Source organism: Clupea harengus, chromosome 21 (assembly GCF_900700415.2).
Source record: "Clupea harengus chromosome 21, Ch_v2.0.2, whole genome shotgun sequence".
NCBI lineage: Eukaryota > Metazoa > Chordata > Actinopteri > Clupeiformes > Clupeidae > Clupea > Clupea harengus.
The window spans coordinates 2,465,724-2,490,365 of record NC_045172.1 but is presented as its reverse complement, the minus strand read 5'-3'; the positions used below and the strand labels follow the sequence as shown (position 1 = coordinate 2,490,365).

General features: G+C 43.7%; 1 long non-coding RNA gene across 2 annotated transcripts in view; it reads left to right on the top strand.

Annotated features, from left to right (window-relative positions):
- Window positions 1–1,465: 1,465 nt before the first annotated feature.
- The window catches only part of LOC116218242, a 55,378-nt gene continuing 32,201 nt past the window's right edge, over window positions 1,466–24,642 (top strand). For both annotated transcript variants that reach the window (XR_004162771.1, XR_004162769.1), the window contains exon 1: window positions 1,466–1,744. This is a non-coding gene — a long non-coding RNA (uncharacterized LOC116218242). The remainder of the gene's footprint in view (window positions 1,745–24,642) is intronic.

Here is a 24,642-nt window from a genome sequence, read left to right as displayed (position 1 = left end):
CATTCCCTGTGAACCAGCCCCTAAAGTCCAGCCCTTCATGTCAGCCCCCTGATTCTTTCTGTATGTACAGCCAACCATCCAGTCTAGCTAACCATGTCACTCACTCACTCTCACTCAATCACATTCATTACACAAGCAACTGATCCCAGAACAGATTGGGCTCCTTTTCTTTCCTACTTTCTTTTCTTATTGAGTTTTTCCCTCCGCTCTCTCGTCTCCCTAGCAGAGTGCATTCATCAGGACTGGAGTCGCAGGGGTAATTGGTGTGTCTGTACCCCGGCTCTGGCCTCTCGTCCTGGGTGTAATGGAGTGCATTGTGTGCTCGGAGAGCTGCCTGCCATGGATAGTTCTTGTTCCACAAGAAAAGTGACAGCAGAAGCAAACGTGGACCATTAACAATGAGACGCCCAGCAAATCTGAGAGGTGTCTTTCTTTTTTTTTTTCAAGTACTGAGCCAATCAATGGTGAGACACCCCTCTTGCTCCATAAATACACTGTTCACCAAAAAAGCCCCTTCAACACACACTCACACCATTCAAAGGCTAGTGATCATTTAGATTTGACATGTATTGTGAGGCCAGAACTGGTGGCTTTCTCTCGGTCCCTCCCTCTCCCTGCTTTTTTCCTTTGCAGCCTGTCATTAATTTCCAGCCTTTGCCATTTCATCCTGAAAGAAGAGCCAGAGAAAGGAGAAAGGAGAGCAGGGAAGGGATGGAGAGGGACTAGATGGACCCTTTAGCTCTCTTATTGCGCAAAATAACTGTGCAATATTTTTTGCCAATGTTTTACTCTAAAAGCCTTCCCTGTCAGCGTTACAAAAGGAAAGCAATAAAGCGCTTTCAATAGGCATGAATACAAAGGAGAAAAAAAAAGAAAAGATCCTTTGGGGGTTTGACCGAAGGGTGTCTTTTCTTCAGCTAGTAATCAAATTGGAACTGAAATGAAATGTTGTTTCCTTACGAAAATAGCCTTTGTTGCTGGGAAAGACTTGTAATTCATAAACAATAAATGGCCCTTTTGTGCAATAATAATATATTCATGCTCTTTGGAAAGGCTAAAAGGCACTGTGGCAGGACTGAGCGCTGGTGTGGATAAAAGGCAGTAGGGGCTGGCTCAGCTGCCTTAACCACTGCCAGGATTGTCTGAGCTGGGGTCCCTCTCTCTCTCTGTCTCACACACTCACACATTCACTCTTTCTCTCTCTCTCACACACACACACTGTCTCATCAGTTCTTTTCTGAATATCAGCAAGGTACTCTGGTGCAGAACTTTGTTGGAGGGTTCTCTACCTGCCCTGGCCTCCCCAATGGGGAGAGGAGGAGGAGGAGGAGGAGGAGGAGGAGGAGGAGGAGGAGGAGGAGGGGCTACAGGTCAGCAGGTGCCTTTCGTTGTCCCGCCTGTACCTGTCAACAGACGCTGGGCGCCGAGCAGCCACCACAGAAACAGGAGGAGAGGAGAAGAGAAGAGAGGAGAGGAGAGGAGAGGAGAGGAGAGGTGGAAGAGAGGAGAGGAGGAAGAGAGCAGGAAGGAGTGCGCTCACCTTGGGAGGAGCAAGTCAAGATGAGGAGTAAACTGATGTAGAAGTGGCTCCACACACAGACGCACACACACACACACACACAAACACGCTGTCTCTATACAGCATGGAGGAGATGTGCAAGCTGGATTAGTGATGGATGCAGTCTGTACTGTGAGACCGGAGGAGGAAGTAAGTTTGTTCAGATGGACGTGGAGACTAACAGAGGTGAGTGCTGTTTCTGTCCTCATGTTTACATGGGAGGGTGCATGTCCAGATGCAGAGGACAACTCTAGTTTGGAGGAGACAGTGTTTTCAGATGCATCTGTCAAAACTGTTCATCTCTGCCTCAGGAAATGTGAAGCATATCAACTGTTTGCAAATCTCTGTTGTTTTCTCTTACAAAATAATGATTTTGTATTTTGCAATGAATTCTTGTGAGTTATTAAGTACTTTTTAAGATGATGTCTGTGGTAGCAAAATGCCACTGTTTTTGCTTAAACAGAATAGCCACCAAGAGTATTACCTAGACGTCATTTGAGTTGTGTTACACAAGACAAGACACTTTCTTTCATCACACCCCCTTTGCCAAGAGCTCAGTGCTGAACAGCCACACAGGTGCATTGTTGGAAAGGTTCCACTGCTGTGAAGTGACTTACTTCAGAAGTGACTCAAATTCAATGTTTCACTTCTCCTTTCCTTTTTCCACTTTTTTTTTCACATATTCTGAAATAATAATTGATCAACATTTTTGCATGTAAAGAATTGTATAGAGTCAAAGGAACGAGTGACATGAAGGGACGGGTGATGTGACGATTGTGATTTGTGGCATGAAACATGCATCAACAAAATGAAATAGGGGAATGATAGCACTCTTGTGTAAATCTCTCACACACTAATTCTACTGCCTTTTCAGTTTCACGCCATGTCCATATCCATCATTGGCTATCTGTGCAAGTTCTTTGAGGAAAGCAAAGAGAGAAAATCATGAGATTTGGCAGATACTCAGGACACCGCCATCTCTGCTGTTCCATTCTCAGTGTTCAAAAAGGATCATGGCTCCTAAGGAAGTTCAGGGGAGGGGGCATGCATTGAATGGAGAGAGAGAGAGAGAGAGAGAGAGAGAGAGAGAGAGAGAGAGAGACAGAGAGACAGAGAGGGAGATAGGGAACAGAGAGAGCAGAGACTGGATGAGAGAGGGGAAAGGAGCTTAGGGAAGTAATCTCCTATTCAGCTCCACTGTTGGGGGCAGCGCAGTGGGGCAGGGACAGGCAGAGGGAGAGAGACAGAGACAGAGACACAGACAGAGATAGAGAGAGAGAGAGAGAGAGAGAGTGAAGGGGAAGACTAATTTGAAACTTCATAAATGTAGGGTCATAATATACGATCACCAGATCACAACATGAATGACTGTCGTTACATGTTCATATTTCATGATGAGGTCGATATAGTGTGGCTGTTTTTCATCATGATCACAGTAGGTCAATGCCATTTCTGTGGAGACTGTGTCTTGTTGTACAACTCTTTGGAAAAGGCTTGTAGTGGGAAACCAATGTTGAGCATTTGTAAATCTAATTAGAAAGGATATTGCAATTATTTTTGAATTCTTTCATTCATCTTTCAAAGAATTTCTATATCCATTGTCTTTTCATCAGCTGGTAAAGGCTGGGACCAAAACTACATCGGTAGCTGGGACATTAGTAGCCTTATAGATTTTGTTTTTAAATGGACTACTGTTGTTGTGGTTTTTATACTTCTGTGGACAGAGAATATCATGCACTGGTTTTAGTGTAGTGTGCTGCACTGCACATGAACTAGTACTTACCTGCTTTGTCCACAAGAGGGAGCCATGGTTTGGTTACTCAAGCCCTCAACCACCTCATGTCCTTCTGGGACTTGGATTCTTCTGAACATCAAGTAAGCCTAGGTGAAAAAGTTTTGAATGAAGATGTGCTACTGGATTCCAAATTTAAAAATTTAGCATAATTCATTCTTGACTTTTTGCCAGAATTAGTCATGAGTGTCTATAGATTTAAGCAACACTACGCAACTATTTGTCACTTTTTGAAATATGTTTTTTAGGCAACTAGTTTAGGTATGATCTTCAAATTAATTTTGATTATATATGGTCATGTGAGGGACAGATGTCCACTAGCTGTCCAGGCTATGCACTATGTAGTTCTGTGGTCCGGGACGGAGCGCCCTGTGAAAATGTACGAAAAGCTTTCATAGCACATCAAGACACCAAAGACACCAGTTAGCTTGCTAGCAAGCTCTAATCAGTACCAACTGGGGTGCTGGTGGTGTTTGCTCCCTTTTTAGGTAGTTAGCTCACTAGCTTTAGACCCAAACTCCTTACTGTTGCTTTAAATAGAGAGAGAATTTACAGCTACTTGCTCTTGGAAGAAAGAAATATGTAGGCTACTTTCCAATGATCCTAGAACTTAAAGGAAAGAAATGGTTTTGATACTGCTACTACAACTAAACTACCTTATATAGATCGACATCACATGCTTCATTATGTATTATTTTCCACATTGCATGTCAGGATTATCTGATGGTGTTGTCCAGTAAGGTTCAACCCCAACAAATATGACACAATCATTTATAATGCATGCAGATGATGGCTAGCCTCTGTTGCCTTGTCCATCTTTTTTCCAACATGTGTCTGTATTTGTATTCATGGGAATAGTAGCCTACCTATTCAATCTTATTTCCAGACATGTTGAAACCCTATAACACCACCAGCAACCTTTGTATTGTATTTGGCTTGCATAGACACATTACACAGACTTACTGCAAGTCAAAGTGGGACAATACCCACAAAGTATTATATTTTAGCAGTTTAGCGAACCTGCAGAATATGTCTAAGTTTGATACTACATCATTATAATATATTTGTCTTAAGGTTCTAACAGACACAGTTCTGGTGTTTTGACCACCTCCCAGTTCATCAGTAGAGGGCAGTGTTGTTCTATAAATCTGAAATTAAGTTTTGACTAACGTTGGGCTCTATTTATTTATAAGCAAGATAAATTATGTTCATGCACAACTAATCACCATTTTTTTCTTTGCTACTTATTCTTTTGTTGTTCTATTTTTCTTGATGTATTAACTTGATGTATTTTATACATGATATGTACTCAAGCAAAGTGTCTGTGATCATGACTTCTGCATTAGCACTTTAGGACCGCTAGAGGACACTGTGGCTCTATCATATAGTCCATTGGAACGAGCCATTTTATGAAACGTCTTGGATGAGGCATACTGTTGTCCATGTGAGCTACTTTGTTGTTCTAGCAAATCGGACAATTTATAGATGATATACAATGTGAAAAAGTTAAGTATTTCAATCACATAAATATCCTAAAAGTACCACAGTGTACATAGTAGTACATGACAGTGAATGTGAGTTGTCTTAATACAATATCCCCTCATCTTCAAATGGCTGCTACTGATACTAATTCTGAAATGACCAGTATTGCCACACTCCACTGGCTCAAAAAAGAGTTAGTGTGTTGTTTCAAAAATATCCATAACCATTCATAACTACATATGAATCCAGTCAAGTGGCCAGCACTTGGATGAGGTGGTTTCAGAAAAAATTCATGTCACATTTTCATACAATGCTGCTCAACGAGTAGGTATGACCCTGAACACCTATTGTGAGGAAAAACGAGTCATTATCTGAGCTGAAATGAAGGGACCGCAGTACAGTAGTCAGTGTGAGCGCGGGCCTGGGGATAGCTTAGCCCCAGTGACATGTGGTCATGGCTCCTCTTCTAAATAAAGCCCAAATGAGTTTAATGGTGCATGTCATGTCATGTCATGCTTGATTGTGCTACGACTCCTTTGTCTCTTTAACCTTTCACCCTCTCATTTAAGGCCATAAATGTTCCGTCATCTCTTTTTCTGAGTGTGAGTAGGTCTCAGCTGATGCTGCGAACAATTGATCTCACCTCATCTCTCACCAATATCTTCTTGCCGCTGTAGACCTGAAAATATGTTCAAAGCATAAAGGAGGTTTTCATATACACATTTGTTATATTTCCAAAAGTCCATGCAACATATAGGCTCTATCTTATAAACTCTCAGAGTCCTAATTTCAGAGATGGACAAACGAGCAAAGCTATGAGCAATGAGCAACTGAACTAAAGCTATCATGTGATGTGTGCGAGCATTCCGCTGACCCACCCATGTTTGCACTTAGGATCTTGCTCATGTTATTAAATTAGCGAAATGATTTTGCCAAGTTACTAAATTAGCTTAAGTTCATGCATGATTGACTTTGCTCGTTACTTTTCTCCTTGCCAGTTGCTCGTCAATGAAATAAGGGCCCTCAGTGTTCAAAATAAACCATTTATTTTTTGGAGTATTGCGTAACACTTCGATATCCAATGGGGCCTTACCCCTAAACTATACAGAAAAATCTTCTTAAAACGGCAAGAATGAACACTTCACCAGGCCACCGGGCCTATAAAAGATGGTCATGAGGAGTACACAGAGTAGGCTGGTACACATACTCCAATTGGACCTGAAACTAAAACTACAGGGTGAAGAAAGGCACAGGGGCCACCATTATTATGTGGAGCTGACACATTAAAGGTCATTAAAGTACAGCCTTGTGATACAACCCTGATAGCTAAAGGCCACTGGCACTGACTTTCTTTTGCTCATCACTTTTTTTCTTTACTCATTTATACTTCTTCAGTCAGTTTCAGCAACCTTCAACTTTAGCTTCAACCTTCAAGAGAAGTCTTTAATTGCCCAAGTCATTTTTCTACTTGAGATCCTTCTAGTACCATGAACTTCTGTAACTTCTTCTTCTGATATGATTTCTAAATTTCAGGAATTTATAACATTTTGTGTAATTTTCTTAATATCCACGCCCAGTTACACTAAAGGTGATGGTGGTCCGAGAGCAGCCCAGAAGAGCCACACCACCAGTGAGGTGCCGACCCAAATCCACTGATGCACCTATATATGCTTGCTGTTGGGAGCCATAATCCTAATCAACAACTGATGGTGCTCAACATTATGTCAAAATCTGTCACTCTCTGTGCTCTGTGAAGGCATCCTCAAAGTAGACCTAACTCCAACTGGCAAGTTGTGCCGCTGCCTGTAGCTAGCATGGCTTATTGCCTATTGGCATACCTATCTATCGTCCATTTGGGTGGGAATAGAAGTAAATTAATGGACGTTTGCAGAATGAGTCTTAACAACTCCAGTCTTCCCTCGTCCTAGTGCCTTACTTTATGCTTGTAATTAAGCATTTGACAAGTGCAAAATTAGCCTGCACGTGACTTTGATTCATTTATCATGTAGCCTCAGGCCCGCCTTTCGTCTTGCTCGGTCCAGGGGACAAGATGATGTGTTCCGTTACGCAAATATGTTTTACATGGCAGCAGGTGCTGCTATGAATTCAAATTTGTTGTGTGGTATTTCTATGGAGACTGCCAATACAATCTGCTTCAACTGACAAACATGGAGCCTTTTGTACGAGAAAGCACAGACAGGTTTGAACACACGCAGTGAGAAAGTGGTGGACTGAAACACTGCTGAATAGCCTCTTTTTAACATTCCCACTTTGGTGTTTGTTGGCCATGTCGTCCCGCTAGAATGCATTGTGCATGGACGTTTGAGTGGGTACGGTAAACAGGTTTCCAACAGGTTGTGCTTGTGGCCAAACTACTGCATGCATACCGTCATAGCCTGAGCGGCACCGTGTGTGGTCAGTTTATGGCCACTTATTGCCGACACCCTGCGTTTCATGTCCAAAAATCGCCTGCTTTATGCCTGGCCTCGGGGGTCTTAACAGAACACTTCTGGGGCGCCATTCTTTCCTTGGACTGTTCCCCTGACGCGCTCTCATTTCTTTTTCTGAATTTGGCTGTTTTTCTTTGGATTTTAGTCCTGAGCTCAGGGCGTCGTCGCGACAAAGCAGGCCCCGAGGACAGCTGATTACGATAGTCCACAGCAACGACGCTTCCGTGAGCACCCCCTTGAAATGTATGATGTTGTGCAGGAGACTACAATGATATGTCCAGAGAGCCCTGCGGGGTCCCCAGACTATTAACTGGCTAAGAGCTTCATAATTAGGCTACTGAGCGGCAACACCCGGAAACGCAACCACCTGTCATACTACTCGAAACGAAAGAGCAGGCCATAGGAGGAGAAGAAAAACAGTGAGAATTTTAATTCGTTCCTGCAGATAAATAGGTTGTCGATTCTAACTACAACTAAGTTAGCAAGCCATTAACTTAGTAATAATGCTTGTACCCTATTTAGCTTGTTAGGTGTTTTGTAAAGAGTTAGCATTGCATTAACCCCTGCTGAAATAACCCAGCTGAAAACCAGCATAAAATGCTGCTAGATGGGTTTAGCTTGTATGACGTTCTGGCTGCTGTGGCTTTCCTTAAACTATCATTAGTGTTTAATAACTTGTTTTTAATACGTAAACGGCAGATATTCGATCGAGGCTGTGGATTAAGAATTTCATAAAGATCCTAATAATTGATGATCCTATTGATTGATGGCACTTTGTTCTCTGAACTGTTCTGATTTGATTAAGTATGCATCCCAATAAGTAGGTCGATATATTACAGATAGTCCTACTAAAGAAGGTGGGATCACACCTATTATGTATGTTAGAAGATGTCCACACACAGACATTTTAAATGATTACAATTAATATATAATGATTTATTTCTAACAGTTCCTTCAGTTTCCACCTCTTACTCTGCTCATGATGTGCACGCACAAACATACCAGTCACTACATCAACTATAATATGCACTTTAATCTGTACTTTAAAAATTAAAAGGTTCACTTGAACATATACCCTTTGTAGATGTGTAGATGATAGGGGTCAGGGGCTCCATGCTCAGACTTTTTGCTTTGGGGCCCCCGGAGTCCCTAGAGATGCCCCTGGCTGCCACAGAAAACAGAAAAGTTGAAGTGGCGTGTTCAGGCTGCTCCCTCCTCCTTTGCCGTTTCTGATTGCCTGACAACACGTGGCCGCTGCGTAAAAGACAATAAAGGACACGAGAGAAAAGCAAGTCGTGATTCAACGTCTGACCGCCAACCACTGGGCTTCTGAAACCATGTCAAACCAAATGGCCATGACCATGACTATGACCAGCATGCCGCAACCTCCAACGCTGTTGCCATGACAGCCTTGGATGCAAAGAATGGACCCTTCACCCTCCCTTCTCTTTTATCCTGAACTGTTCTTTTGAAAAGCATAGCAGTTGTGAAAATGCTAACAGTTTCCACATCAGAACACGCCAATACAGGGCACAGAATGAAGTGTGCCTCCTCGAAGTATACTTTGTCAAAAAAATATAGACTTGAGAAATAAAATCGTAGGGTAGCCTATTGTAGCTTACATTTGTTGCAATCATTTCTGAAGGACATTTCTGAAGGCTCCATTGAATTCAAATGACAGAGTCTTTAAAATCTAATATAGGTAGGGTGTATTATTATTATTATGCTTATTATTATTATTACCATGCCTAGTAATTTAATGTAATATTAGACAGATTAATAGAATGTATGTAAATATAATGCAAATGTAATTTTTTTTACATAAAATTGGACTGCATCATGCGTGCATGAATGAATGAACTGTTGCAATAGCATTTAGAATAAAAACAAACAGGCAAAACTGCAGTATTCTCTGGTAAGGTGAGATTTTACAGGCTGCTCAATGATAAATGTGTGTAAATCCCATGAAGGGTTTAGTCTCAGGAAGTTTTACGTGTGTACCTCGTGCTGTCACGCCGTGGTGCCTTTCCTCAGTCGGAGTCTGTTATTTTCCTGTCACACGGCGATGGCAACTTGCCAAAAGCTGAGAATAAAAAGCGAGTAAGATCATGTTATAAGCTCTGAGGTGGGACCGACTATGCTGCCAACTGGCCAAAATGCAGTTTACTCGCAAATAAATTGCAGTATTTCTCAATACTTTGAAGTTGTTTTTTTGAAGCTATGTTTGCTTGCATATTCTTTTAATTGCATATGGTTGCGACACAGAAGAAAGGTTATCTAGTGTTGAAAGATACAATAAAACATAATTTACCAGACATAAGGAAAGGAATTTAGTGAAAGCATTTGAAACTTAAATTAATCGTAAACAAACTCGTTGCCTCGACATGATCTGTCCTTTATGCGTGTATCTACTGCTTGAAAGGACCCCTCCCTGCTTTGTTGAATGCTCAAGGCCGTAAATCCTCAGTGGCCTTTGAAAAGGTTGATAACCTATTCACAAACAACCATTAAAGAATTTGATAGGCTAATGGAGGCTGGTCGGCTGTACGCTTTTGTAATTGGACATCATAAATCTGAAGAGGCCGTGGCAGGGACACAAAAGCCTATGTATTCACACTTCTTTTAGCGACTGAGCTGGCCATATATCCCATAGGCCATGAATGGGGGGATCTGAAGGGGCTGATATATACGTTACAATTGGAGATGCATGGTTGCCGGACCCCACACATCGATCAGGGCTCTCTCCTCACTGTTCGGTGCTCGGGCAGGAAATGGGATGGCAGGCCATAGCAGCATGGGATCACCTGCTTATCAAGATCCCTCATGTGTTGAATGTTATCCCTAGTCATTAACCTTGCTGCTTTTATCTCTGTGCAGTGATTAACACAAAGGCCTCGAGGGTGCATCGATGTGACCATCTTGGAGAGGGAAGGGAGGGGTGGGTGAGTGATGGGACGGTAGTGAGAGGATGTGCTGAGTTTGAGATGCAGGCTGATAGGGATAGAAAGGGGGAAATAAAATGGCCTCTGTCATTCTCCTCAGGGGGGGGGGGGGGGGGGGGGGGGGGGAGCAGCAGTCGATGCAATGGCAGTAATGAATGCTCTGGGGGGCCCAAGTGTCCTGTTCCAACCCAGACCTATAGCCTATTTTACACCTCGAAGAGAAAGACTGTTAACATACAGTACCATGAGAGTATTCTGATAACTTGGAGAGGGAACACATGTAGAATATTTCTGTGTGCAGTACACGTGTTCTTGTTGTACAGTTCCTTGTCGTTTTTTTTGGGTGAATGAGCTGTGTCAATAATTTGTGTTTGTATGGATGCTTGTGTTGATTGTTGGAGCATATACTGTAGGTTTACGGTAGAGTGTGCTTTGAAAACCTGAAGAGCATGTTTTCTAAAATAAGCATTACTTTTGTTGTTTATAGGGTCATGTATATAATTACTATATTAACTATGAATGATTATGAATAATTAGTAAATTACTTCTAGAGGTGTCATATTGCCAATTATGTTTTGAGTTAACAATGCAATCCCAACATTTTTATATTTCAACATTGATTTCATATATACCCAGCCATTTCACACTTTTTTACTTCTGACTTCCCCTAAATCCCCAGATATTATATGCAGTATGTGCAGGGCAAGGCATTATATGTCTGTTTGGTCCCGAGTAGTTTGGGTTACAGAAGGATGGTGATTGTGGTGATGATGATGGACATGGCCACTGATAGTGAACTGTAAATTAAGACAGGTTTGATGATAAGTAGATACATGAGTAATTCAGGTTTTCATCTTCAAAGATTACAAATCAGTTACTGAAACTCCTAGGAATCATTGAATGGGACGTTTATGTTCTGTAGATGATGATACAGTGGTTATGTGTGTTAGTGGTGGTAACTGGAAATAGGTCAGGCATTAAGTGTTATGGTCACATAATGGACACATATTGCTTAACATGAGTGCATTTTGTTGGTTGGATAGCCACTGTGGTTGTGCTGTGGTTGTTAAAGTGCCTTTTGGTGTGTCAGGTATACCACCATTTTGCTCATGTGTTTACATGCTGTCACCTGAACATTGCAGAGAAAACATGATTTATTTGACTCCATAAGGCCACATTGATCAGTATAATCACCCAGTGACTCAGAGTAGTGAGGACTAATGTTTGTGCAGCGACCATGATGTCTGAGTGAGACTTTTTGCGAGTGTACCCCCCCCCCCCCCAGCTGATGAGCAGCTAACAGTGCTCTCGCGGTAAGTGGTAAATACTGGGTTATCACCCCACCTGAAGGGGGATCGATCGGAGTCAGTGTGTGGAGTTTGGTAATTGCAGCTGTTGTGCAGGAGTGGCGCCATGCCTCATCTGAGAGACTCTCATCAGCTCGTCTGCTGCCATTACTGGTCAGCTCAGCGCATGCTTCACAGCCACCTGTGCTGCACGCTGCAAGAGTGGCCCACTTACTTAGGCCACTCATCTCTAAATGGATTTGTATGCAGTTTGTTTGGCTAGAGATGCATTTCTTTGTTTTTCCTTTATTCATTTCATTGGGGTGTATTGTCTCCATCTTTGGCAGCTGCTGTCTTCTCATAAACTGATCATTAAATATATTCCATTTATTAATCTCTATAGTCGTAATATTTTATTGTATTGCTTGTTTCTTTTGTTCTAGATCATACAGAAAGCAGGGTGAGACCTGACTGAGGCATGAGGACAAACCGTTAATGATTGTTCAGTTCAGTTCAGTTCAGTTCAGTTCAGGCTCCGGACATTAGGTGGCGCTTCTAGTCATTTATCACACAGGATTCTGAAAGTTGTGTTTTTGCTTGTGTTTTTTAAATGAGTGTGTGTGTGTGTGAGCATTTCTGATGTCAGGCAAACATTGACAGCACCTAAAACACTGGACCGGACTTAGACTACAGGCGAAAGCTAGCCTGCATCTCCTCCGTGGATCATTCTATAACTAATGTCATTCTCCAAAATATTTTGATTGACGAGGATATCCAAATCTTTACATTCAAAGCCATACTACCAATCCATCTTAATCTCTCCATCTGGTACCCTGACTCTCATTCCTCATGTTTATTCACCATGGTCATGATCAGGTAGTTAAATCCATGTCCCATTTACTGCATCACTAAGATCTATTAAGAACTGTGTATCTCCAGACACAAGAGGATTGTGGACAATCACGGATGGGAAGGTTACTTTTAACATGAAATAGGTTACAGATTACTAGTTACCCTGATCAAAATGTAAGAAGTATTGTAACTATTTTAATTACTTCATCTAAGTAATGTAACTTATTACATTCATGTACTGTTGATTACTTTTAGATTGACAGACAAGAGGTGGTGCAAATTTAAACAAGATAACCAATCAAAAACAACGCTGAAAATCTGAGTGCATACTGGCAAATGAATGGAGCCTGTCTACATGTCAAAGAGATGCAAAGCAACAGAATGCATGTTATATTCTACGTATAAGTTGTAAAGATTTTTACAGAAAAGACTATGTTGGGATGTAACCCCTTTGTAAATCAACATTTTTAGTAACTGTAATTTAATTTTTATACAGTTATTCTCAGTAAATGTAATAGATTACAATTAAATACATTTTGTGATTTAATCACGTAACTCTGTTACCTATAACTAGTTACTCCCCAACCCTATGGATAATATATCTCTAAACTTGCCATCTATCTTTCCACATACAGTGTCACTTCATACCAGTTGTTTTGTGGAACCACACATGTTCTCCTTGTGTATTGCTGACATGTTTTCTGATACAAATGCCATCAGACCTGACATTGTTATCGCTGACGAGAGCATAAAGAATGGGTTCATCCTGAAAGGCGGCTGTTGTTTTGATTTATGCCCAGAGGAAGCCTATTTAACAAAGCTTGTGAAATATCAGTCTCTTGTACAGCAAATCTCTGGTTCTGGTTACAAGTGACAATCTCCTGTATTCATATTTGGCATTTGGGTCATGTGCATAACAGGGTCACTAGGGGGCTCAGGATGGTTGGGGATCTCAGAAAATGAAAGCAAAACAGCTGGCAAAGCACAGTTCCATCTCATCCATGATTGGAAGTCACCACGTTTGGAGGAGAAGGTGCTGTGTATACCCATACGATTTGTTGTCACATGTTTGAATAATGTCTTAGCAGTTAATGCGTCTTCTAAATTTAAATATATTTATTTCGACTCAAATAAAGAAGTAAATGTGTGGGTGTGTGTGTGGGGGGGGGAGAGAGAGAGAGAGAGGAGCAGGTGGCAAAGAAAGTCTTTTCAAATTATAGTCCTTCAAAGAGTCTGAACCGAAGATCAGAGTGTCTTATGTAGACTAGGAGGATCTAGTATGAGACCACAGCACATACTCCTACTTGGAAATAGTTTATATAATATATATGGCCTTCCCACTAGCCTTGTGTGTTTTTGCTGTATATATATATATATATATATCTGTGTGTGTGTGCGCAATACTTTTTTGAAAGACTTGATGAATTGGTTATTGAGAGCAGCCCCTGTCCCAGTGACAGGCAGAGGAGGAACTGGGTGCTTTGAGGACAAACTGGGAGACTCTTGTGTGTTTCATGCACTCTACCTTCCCAGGCCTCCCCACTAGCCTTGGCGTAGATAGAACGAGACGTGTTTGCTTTATGTGGAACTCCTCATCTCTGTATGCACAACCCCCTCTTATAAACACACACACACACACATACACACAAACACACACAAACATGCATCTTGCTCTCTCTCTCTGTCTTCCTCTTTCTCTCTCTGTCTTTCTCTCAGACTGGCAATTAAAATAGGAAAGAAAAACACAGCACCGCCTTGCAAGTATTACTTATCATATTAATTAAAAATCTGGTGACACAATGACGAGAACAGCTGGGAGGGAAATTACCAAACGTTTGATTTGTTGTGTTGCTAATGTGACACTTATTATACAGGTCAAGGAAAAACAAAAGCTCAGCCCAAATATGCTAATGCGTTTGCCAAGGCTGGCCAGTCACGCAAATGTGGGGGCCAACAGAAATATCCCCATCATTACTGTCAACAACCCCCCCACCCCCCACTCATACACACACACACACACACACACACACATAGGGAGACATGCAGTCATCCTTTAAAAAGGAAAACAGGAAATAATGTGGAGGAACATATTGAAAGCATGCCGTAGAAGGTCCTTAGAAAGTACAGATCGAAAAGTTGCAAATCATCCTTGGAAAGTCAACAATCCTCTCCTTGCACCTGGAACAGGATATCGACATTATATACCTTTTCACATTTATTTAATCAGAAAGTGGTGATGACTGAAAAGGCCATGAAGGTCATAAAGATGTATTCCGTCTTGTGTGGGGAGGACAATGCACAGCTACATTTGCCTCTCCTCTTCACTGACCTTCGGATTGAGTGAATAAGGCTGCTTCGGAATTAAGAACATTTTCTCACTCTTTCATCTTAACAGACATTCTTTACACACATTTTCTGACTTTGTGGCTGATCCTGAGATGGAATTAAAATGGTCTTGGACTTCTGTTCAGGGAGAGAGAAAAAATGGCTGGACTCTGTTGTTGGCGCTCTGGGTGCCGTATGGTTAAGCTGAGGGGCGGTGGGAGAAGTCAGCCATGTGTTTGACAGCTCCTGATGCGGCCGCATGTCCCCGCATGTAGATGCAGGAGGGTGAGGCTGTGAATGGGGGTGAAGGGGTGGGCCGGAGAGAGGCCTCGGGGTCAGGGGAACGGACCCTCGGAATGCTTGCCTTGTCATCGGAGGCACAGTGCATGCACGAACACACACACACACACACACACACACACTCACAGACACACACAAACACATTCTTTTCTACACAAAGACAGGTGCCTTGAATATTCCACAGAGTGCTGAGGTCATGATAGAGGTTGAATCCAATTTGAGTGCTTTTTTCTCTTTCTCTGGGTCAGGAGAAAACGGAGGAGGGCAATCTCTCTGTGTGTCCTTTCTCTCCTCCACTCCGCTAAATGGAACTAGATTGCCAACCCTCCTTCCTGTGAACATTGGCACAAGCTGCAGTGCTGTTGCTTTGTTAGGCGTACAGTCTTAAAATAATACTCAGACCTCTGGGTACTTTATTGTGTCCAAGGAATTCAAATATATATATTAATTGATTTGAATTCCAATTCAATGATGGCCGCTTGGAGACATTACATTTGTATCATTCTGAGAAACAATGTCCATTAACATGACATTATAATTTACAATCTGTCATGAGATGCCTTAGCAGCTGCATCTCACACACACACACACTCACACACACACACACACAAACCACCACCACCACCAACTACTAGCAAGTTAGCTGTCATCGGCCGAGCCTCTCGTTGCTCCTCCACGCTAATGGGTCAAGCTCTTGTGCTCTCCGTGATGTAATGATGACTAATGATGATGAAATGGCGTGAAAAGACAGCTCTGGGGTGGACGAGTGGAGAGGAGGATGAGAGGTGGATGAGAGGAGGAGGCCCCGCAAGTGACAGTGAGTGATGCACGCTATAATTACCGCTCTATCAGGAGTCGCACTGAGTGCACGGGGCCCCTTCCAGAGCAGGCATAGTTGCCCAGGGGCCACCCATTACTGTGACCCCTATCGCACAGAGAGGGGAGAAAAGGACACTTTAATGATTTCAGATGCTACTAGGGAAGCTCTACTGTAATTAGGGGGTCTAGATGACATGGTATGCAAGCCGCTCCTGTCCCTCTCATCGTACGTATCTTGCTTTCTGGTTCCCCCCCCCCCCCCCCCCCAGTCAGGCTCATCTGTCTGTCTGTCACTACGCACTTCACAGTGTTCCATCTCGGAGATGAAGTGAGACAGCAGGCAGATTTGTCTCAGCTTGACTCTTACTGCAGACAAGTTCTCTCACCTGCACTTCTTGCTATAGTGATTTAATTAATCACTATCAACGTTGTTGTCATCATCATTATTCTCATAAATGTTATCACCATCATCAGACCGGCCAGCATCATCACCACTCTCCTATCTCCATCTGAACATGTTCCTGCTCTGTCCACACCCATGCTGTTGTGTGTTTAAGCATCAGCCAGCAGCGCTAGCGTCTGCTAGCTAGGTGATAATTAATATCCCACACTCCAGGTGCTTCACGAGGGAGAAAGAAAGATCCCCATCATCATGTCACACAACTGTCACAACCACGGCGTGCTCTCCACGCGCTTGCCGGCTGAAGTTCTAAATTCAAACCCCATTATGTGTAAACAGGGGGAGGAGAGGAAGGAGCGAGAGAGAGGGAGGGGGGGGAGTGGGGAACAGAAGAATAGAGAGAGAGGCATGAAACCTGCAATGCTAATTCAAGGCCTCCAGGGTTTCCATCTTTGTATCCTGGTTGTTTATGCTATGCAGGGGCCACAACAGCGGCAGAGCGGCTTGAATCGCGCTGAAAATGACATATAATCACCCGACTGTTGTGATTCAGGCTTCAGCCTTGAAAAATAAGGGCGCATTTTGTCACTGTCTGACGGCCTCATGGAATGAGAGCCCTTTCTTTCATTCCCAGCCTGATCTGTTTGAAGCTGTTTTGGATAGGTGCATGCTGTGAGCGTCTGTGCTTGGGCCTTGGTGAATAACCGAAACTGTGTGTGTGTATGTGCGTGGGTGTTTGTGTGTTTTTGTGTGTGTGTGTGTGTGTTTGTGTGTGTGTATTGTAGTGTTGGAAATGGTGGAAGAACCACTCTCGGTTTTGACAACCGTGTTCCTCCACTGTGACGGCCAAAAGCTTTGACCACATTCTTACTGGCAGCAGCAGATGATAAATGACTTTGGGGATGGATCATTTTCATTAAAACACTAAGTGTCACTCTTAACCTGCTGTTAAGAATCAATTACAGCAGCTATCAGCAGGCCAGATGAACCGCCTGGATGTGTGTGTGTGTGTGTGTGTGTGTGTGTGTGTGTGTGTGTGTGTGTGTCAGAGAGTGTGAGTGTGTGTGCTGTTTGCAAGCGTTTAGGGAGGAACTCGCGTCCTCCATCAGGGAAACGGGGGATTTTCAATTAGGAGGTAAATAACTGGAAAAGAGGGGGAGGGGGAGGAGGCGGACCTCCCTTGGGGCCCCGTCCTCCTTTATCTTTCAAATTCTCTATCTCTGTGACTCTTTCTTTCTTTCTTCCTTTCTTTCTTTCTTTCTTTCTTTCTTCCTTTCCCTTCAACTCACCCTATTCCCCTCCTCCTAAATCCTCTGTTGTGTCTATCTATATTTCTCTCTCTCTCCCTCGTTCATTCCTCCCCTGTCTGTGGCACTAACGTCTCCTGTGCTCTCTAATGGCCGTCCCCCCCTGTGCCATCTGCTGCCAGTCAGCGTGTTTGCTCTGTCTCGGCTCAATATTTACTCAGCCCGCTTCACACCTCGGGAGCACAGGAGTGGGCACCGTGCCAGGGCACTGCATTTGGGCGGGGGGGGGGTCTGGTTTTAAGGTGCATTTCATCAGGCTAATTAATTTACAAGCACCTGTTTAATCACTGGAGCCCCTGGCAAGAGAGGAGAGATCACACACATCTACCCATGCATGAGTACACACACACACACACACACACACACACACACACACACACACACACACACACACACACACACAGCTCACAAACAGGTATATGGATAACTACATCATCTTGATGATTCTCATCTTCTGTGTATCACTTCATCCATACCTCTCAACCTCTTCTGATCATCAGGCTGTTGGTCCTAGGAGGAGGACGTGTTGGTCGCCCCCCTGCTCCTCCTGATTAGCACCGAATGAGTAGCGTGTGAATGAGCTGGGGATGAGGTGGGTGCTACAGGGTGAGTGTGTTTGTAGTGAGCATGTCTAGCTATGGGTTTTTCAGGGGTGAATATGAATGTGTGTGTGTGTGTGTGTGTGTGTGTGTGTGTGTGTGTGCCTGCAGGTAGTATATATGGCATATAGATATATGATCAAACACGTGTGTGTGTGTATGTGTGTGTGTGTGTGTGTGTGTGCAGGGGATGCCTTTGTCTCTGCACACATTATCAGCTGCGCAATGCTTCATGTAAATAAGTGTGGGGGGGGGGGCGCTGAACAGCTGAGCAGGCTCACACCTGCACGACTCCCAGGAGTGGGCCGCTGTGCTAGAGGGGGAGTCAAGTGTGTGTGAAGTGAGCTGAGGTGAGATGAGATGCTCTGACTTGTGGGTCATCAGTGTTCGAGAGGAGGACAGCTGCCTGCCTGTTTTTCTAATATCCTTTTCCAGATTGCTTGCTTGTTTGTGTGTGTGTGTGTGTGTGTGTGTGTGTTTGTGTTTGGTAGTGAAACATGTGTTTTGTGGTTTAGAGGTGGTTGTAGGTTGTTCTATGTTTAAAGTCCAAATGAATGCAAAGAACATGTTCCTGTATCTAAACTGGCGGAGCAATGTGGTAACTGCACCGAGGTCATCAGGTTCACTTCCAGATAGCACACATAAGGATGAACATGTCATATTTCATATAGTTCTTAGGTTAGAAGTGTATGGAGGACAAAATGAATCAAGTGAAAATACACAGTAGCTTAATCTTATATCCTAGCTTTACTGATAAGCTTGCTTTAGTCAGACAATCCAGGAAATGACACGACCTTCAGTCTATGTGACATGGCCTTAGAAACACGACAGCTGCTTGATGTTTCTTTGTCTCTCTGATCATAAACGCTGGCCACATTACCAGAAGCCAGAGCATGGTGTTGTCTCCAGAGAGCTGTGCTTTCTTTGAGGTGTAATAGGGCTGTGTGCTGTGCTATGAGTGTGGTGGCATGTCTCCTCTCCTCTATTGTAGTCTGGTGTGGTCCAGCAGATCAAAGCTGATGCTGAGGAGTGGAGAGATCTTAGACCTCAGAACCCTCCTTCATCTTCCTTCATCTTCAGCGCCCCTAAAGAGAATGCCAGCCCAGCTCCTGCTCCACATAGCCGCACTTGAGGACGGTTCAATTGGGATTCAATCTGGAATTCTGTTCATGGAATGTTACACCTCGTATGGTGACATCCAATTGCTTCAGGAACCTGAGTTCTTGTGGCTGTGTGGTGATAGTCTGTGGGTGGCAGAGAAAGATCTTCAGAGAGAGAAAAACTGGGGGATAGAGAGAGAGAGTCCATGTTATTGTTTCATTTGAATCCTTTTGACAGAGAGGCCTAACCCATTCATTCAATGTTCAAAGCCAAGGGAATTCTCACATCAGTTTTATATTTTAGTTCTCTTTTCTTTTGTAACACAAAGAAAACAGCAAAGAAAAGAAATATTTCTCATTTTATAGGCACTTCCTTACTACTGTCTGGATGCAGATCCTTTAAATTCATAGTCAGACCATATATTAGACTTTTGTTTCTTAAAGTGCAGTTTGTTGCAGTATATTCTTATGAGACCTGGGTATATTATTTGTTATTTCTATATGTGTTTGTGTTTGATAGAATGTGACCTTAATGAAAAGGTGTCCTAAAGCTTCAAACTACTAGAGGAGAGAATTCTGGGTAGAATTCTAGAATCTCATCCCTGCCCAATCCTGGAACAGCAACGCATAGGACATGAGGGCACCAGGTCTGAAGCCTTTGCTGCTGTGGGAGCTGGCTGCTGGTGTTGTGCTCCCACAGCCTGCCTGCACAGGGCCGGGTCAGCACAGCCTGCCTGCACAGGGCCGGGTCAGCACAGCCTCCCACAGCCTGGCTGCACAGGGCCGGGTCAGCACAGCTCTCCTTCAGCTCGGGAATGTCCACCCTCTCCCAGGCCTATGTCAGAGCAGATGTCAAATCCACACCTCAACATTCATGTCATAAGATGGATGTGTGTGTGTGTGTGTGTGTGTGTGTGTGTGTGTGTGTGTGTGTGTGTGTGTGTGTGTGTGTGTGTGTGTGTGTGTGTGTGTGTGTGTGAGATTAGGGTGTATTTACCATGTCTGTGTGGCTGAGCATGAGTAAGGATCTGTGTGTGTGTGTGTGTGTGTGTGTGTGTGAGTGTGTGTGTGTGTGTGGGTGATTAGGGTGTATTTGCCATGTCTGTGTGGCTGAGCAAGAGTAAGGATCTGTGTGTGTGTGTGTGTGTGTGTGTGTGTGTGTGTGTGTGTGTGTGTGTGTGTGTGTGTGTGTGTCTGTGTGTGTACACAGACTGACCCTTTGGCCATCTGTTTGTGATGGACGGCGGGCGCAGTGCCGGGTCACCTGCGTTGTCATGTGCAGCTGTCTGCCGGGAGCTGCATTCACTCGCTGCCCACACATATCATTGTGGGGAGATTGATTTTCCTGTGTGCGCGCCCACACAATTGAGAGAGAGAAAGGCCCACATTCTGCTGTCCACCGTGTCAGTGCAGATCAGGTCATCAGATAGGCGTGGGTGTCCTTCATCATTTTCTAAAGTGTTTTCTCATGAGTGTACATAGTCACTGGAAAGCAGATTTAGCAGTCGTACTGTATGTGGAATACACCGTGTGTAGCTACATTTAGTCATGATATCACCCCAACCATGTCCTACCAAAATGGAAGCCCTGTATTGCTTTTTTGTACATTTCAAAGTTGTTGTACGGTACACAAGTTCAGGAAACTATCGTTTGCAAAGACACGGCTGTACACTGGTTCAGTGTGTTCGGGAGGCAGAGGTGTGTGTGGGTAAGAGCACAGACACAAGTGACAATTAAAGTCTAATCCTGATTCCTCGCAGCCAGCCAAGCCCAGGTTATTTTTATGCGGGAGTCGGCCCTTGCCAAGGAATTCTGGAACACTGGCCAACATTTAAATCCAAACCCTGAAAATCCTCAGAGTGTTCCAGTCACCCCAATTACAAATCCCCTCTGCGGTATGGTCATCAAAGGCCCGGGGTTCGGATTGGATCTGGAGTTGCAGAGAAATCGGATTTCCATGCATCCGTCCTCAGAAAAAAATAGAACAGGAGTTTGGGGGGGAACCGTTTCTGCAATGCGTTTCTCTACGGGAGAGAACCCATGCAGTGTGGTGGGAAGAACCCCTCAGGAAAATGAGAAAGGAACATACTATGTACTGCAATGAGTCATTTTAAAAGTCCTTCATAGTTCCAGTTCATGTAGAAGACTACCCTGCCTGAGAAGGCTACTGTGTATATTACATGCATGACCTTCAGACCTCCTGGACACCAAATCCAAGCTCAGTGTTCTTGACATTCTCTTATCCACATGGCCACAGATCCTTTTCTAGAGGTTTTGCCAAGTATCAATGTTAGTTACTGAATGAATTTACATTCATGTCCGTACATCGTGTAAACCTGGACTTTTGTGGTCAGAACAGGAGAGATGTGTTAAGAGGGTGATCAAGGGCGTTTGGCAAGCGCGGGTGATGGACGGTGATTGTTGAGGAGGTTGGATGTGTCTTTTTAAGAAAGCATAGACACACACAAACACAAACACAAACACACATGAATATGCCAGTGGGAATTTGTTTCTACAACATTTGGTTTGCTCATGAGGCCTACTGCCCAGGACATGGGATGCAGCAGGTACAGACCAGAACAGTGTGTGTGTGTGTGTGTGTGTGTGTGTGTGTGTGTGTGTGTGTGTGTATGCTCACGCAACAGGGATCAATGTCAGGGTGGAAGGTTGATCTCTCCGGAGGTTCAGATGGCTGTGTCTGCATTGTCACACTTTCAGCCAGTTTAAATAAGCAGTCACTCTCCCCTTGCTCTGCTTCTTTCTCTCTGCAGCAGATTTCCCCATTATGGTGTGAAGTTGCACTGAACAAACTATTATCAATCAGAAATATTTGGCTCTTTGTATCTGACAGGAGCAGAATCTAATGCCGGTAAACAGGGGGAAGTGATATCCATGTGTGCCCTGCCACACAATGGAGCCTGGCTAGTGAATGACTGGGCTCAGCTGAATGGGTGGGAATGATAGGGGTGTTTTGGAAAATTACCCATCAGGCTTTCTCAGTATCATCCACCCACAATTCCACGGGGACGGGTTGCCAGACGTGGAGGATCGACGAGCAGGGGCGAGGTGGGTTCCCTCCTAGCACAAGGGAAATGAAGACGTTCATTAAAACAGGAGGGGATTAGAAAGCTTAAATCATTATTATGGAAATACACGGGCTGCCAGCGTGCCGATAAATGGCAACTTACCTTATCATAACAAACACCTTTAAGTACAGGTCCTTCTCTGGAATCTCCACAGGGTCCCGTTTATTTGTTCATTTGGGTTTTTTTCTCATTCTTTTTTTTTCCCGTCCTCTTCTCCTCCCTCCAAATGAGCATTGTTCTGGGCTAGGCTAAGCGAGGACCATTGCTCTGTGTGCTCACATGCTGTTTCTTGGAGTCAGACTCCGTGTCTCTCTACCACTGTCTGCTCTTTAGTGAGAACCTCCAGGGTTAGACTCATCATCTGGCAGCACAAACCCAGTTCAGGCCCCACCTGAACTTAGCACAGGGGTGGCTGTAAAGCTGTATAACTTTTTATTTAATTCATCTTTCACTCCACTTATTTTTTGTTACGGCACTTTTGTGAATGCCGTTTTTTGTTATTTTAACTGATAGTAATAGCTGACATGTATGCATTCAGTAATAGATTTGTAGTCTCTGCTACTGTCTCTTGATAATTATATATTACAACGTGTCACATGAAACACTATGAAACATATCCCTAATGCATCCAATATAGTGAACTCTGCAATTTCCATCACTATAATGTACTCTCAGCTAAATAAATAGTGCTGTGGTACTGCATCTATTGACTTCCCCTGACAAATAATGTGGGGTATCTGTGAGAACGATGTGTGAATAAAGTGTGACTTGAGGTTAAATCTGTGGTTTCAAACACATTTGAAATGTACAAACTTTGTGAAGTCAGAGCTGATGAGAGGGAAGGCCATTTCTGAAGGACAAACATCTGAATATCTGAATGTTGAGCATCTTGGAGTATGATACAGAGACACACTCAACACATGCGTGCGTCTATATACACAAACACACAACACATGCGTGCGTCTATAGACACAAACACACACACAACACACGCGTGCGTCTATAGACACAAACACACACACAACACACGCGTGCGTCTATATACACAAACACACAACACATGCGTGCGTCTATAGACACAAACACACACACAACACACGCGTGCGTCTATATACACAAACACACAACACATGCGTGCGTCTATAGACACAAACACACACACAACACACGCGTGCGTCTATATACACAAACACACACACAACACACGCGTGCGTCTATAGACACAAAGACACACTCAACACATGCGTCTATAGACACAAAGACACACTCAACACACACAACACACACAACTTGATGTGCATCTACACACACACACTGAGACGGAATCCCATTCACAGACATGTTGGCCCATGTGCTTTCAGTGGTGGTGAGATAAGTTCCAACTTTGTTTTGACACTTTTGATGAAGGAGCGGCGGACGCACACCTGTACGGCTGGCAGAACAATGTGCTGCCCCTGGGAGAGATTGATTTTCTACATTAAAACCCCAGCCTTTGTCTAAAGCCACCAGGCCCTTTGTTATGCTAAAGAGCTGTGGAAGATTTCCAATTCAATTTCACCTGAGCGCCGGTCAGCAAGCGCTCTCTCTCTCCCCCCCCCCCCCCCCCCCTCTTTTGTGCCATCCCTTGGGCCCCTTCTTGTCTTTTAAACTGCAATTTAGCCGTGTTGGCGGCCGGAGAGGGAAATTGACAGGCGGTGGAGTACTTTTCTCTTGATATTACACCCATCAGCTCCATTCAAAGGCTTCTGAGACTGTAGCCATCCAGCCCATCCGTGGAGCGCTAGGCTCACAGAGCCACGGCCATTTCACAGATATCATAGAAACTTTAATAACACTCTGATACACGCATGAAATAAATCAAGACACAGAATAAAACAGAATCTAATTTGAGTGCCTCTGTAAGAAGCTGGCTTTCTCAAGTGTGACAGGTCGCACATAGCTCAACACACACACACACATATGCTCAGAAACACACATAGCTCAACACACACACACACACACACACACACACACACACACACACACACACACACACACACATATGCTCAGAAACACACATAGCTTAACACACACACAGACATATGCTCAGAAACACACATGCACACACACACATGTAGGCAAAGAGTGAGAGGTTTAGTATAAGAGATGAGATTTCAACTTTGGCACCTAAATGGCAATCCTCAATAGTGGGGTTTGGACCTGTGCATGCGCTAAGCGTATTTGATGTTCTGATGCCAAGGGAGTTTTGAAAGAAGACGTTTATTTAGGGATGACTTAACTGCCTTTGGCTCAGTTTTATTGATTTAGCACACACACACACACACACACACACACACACACACAC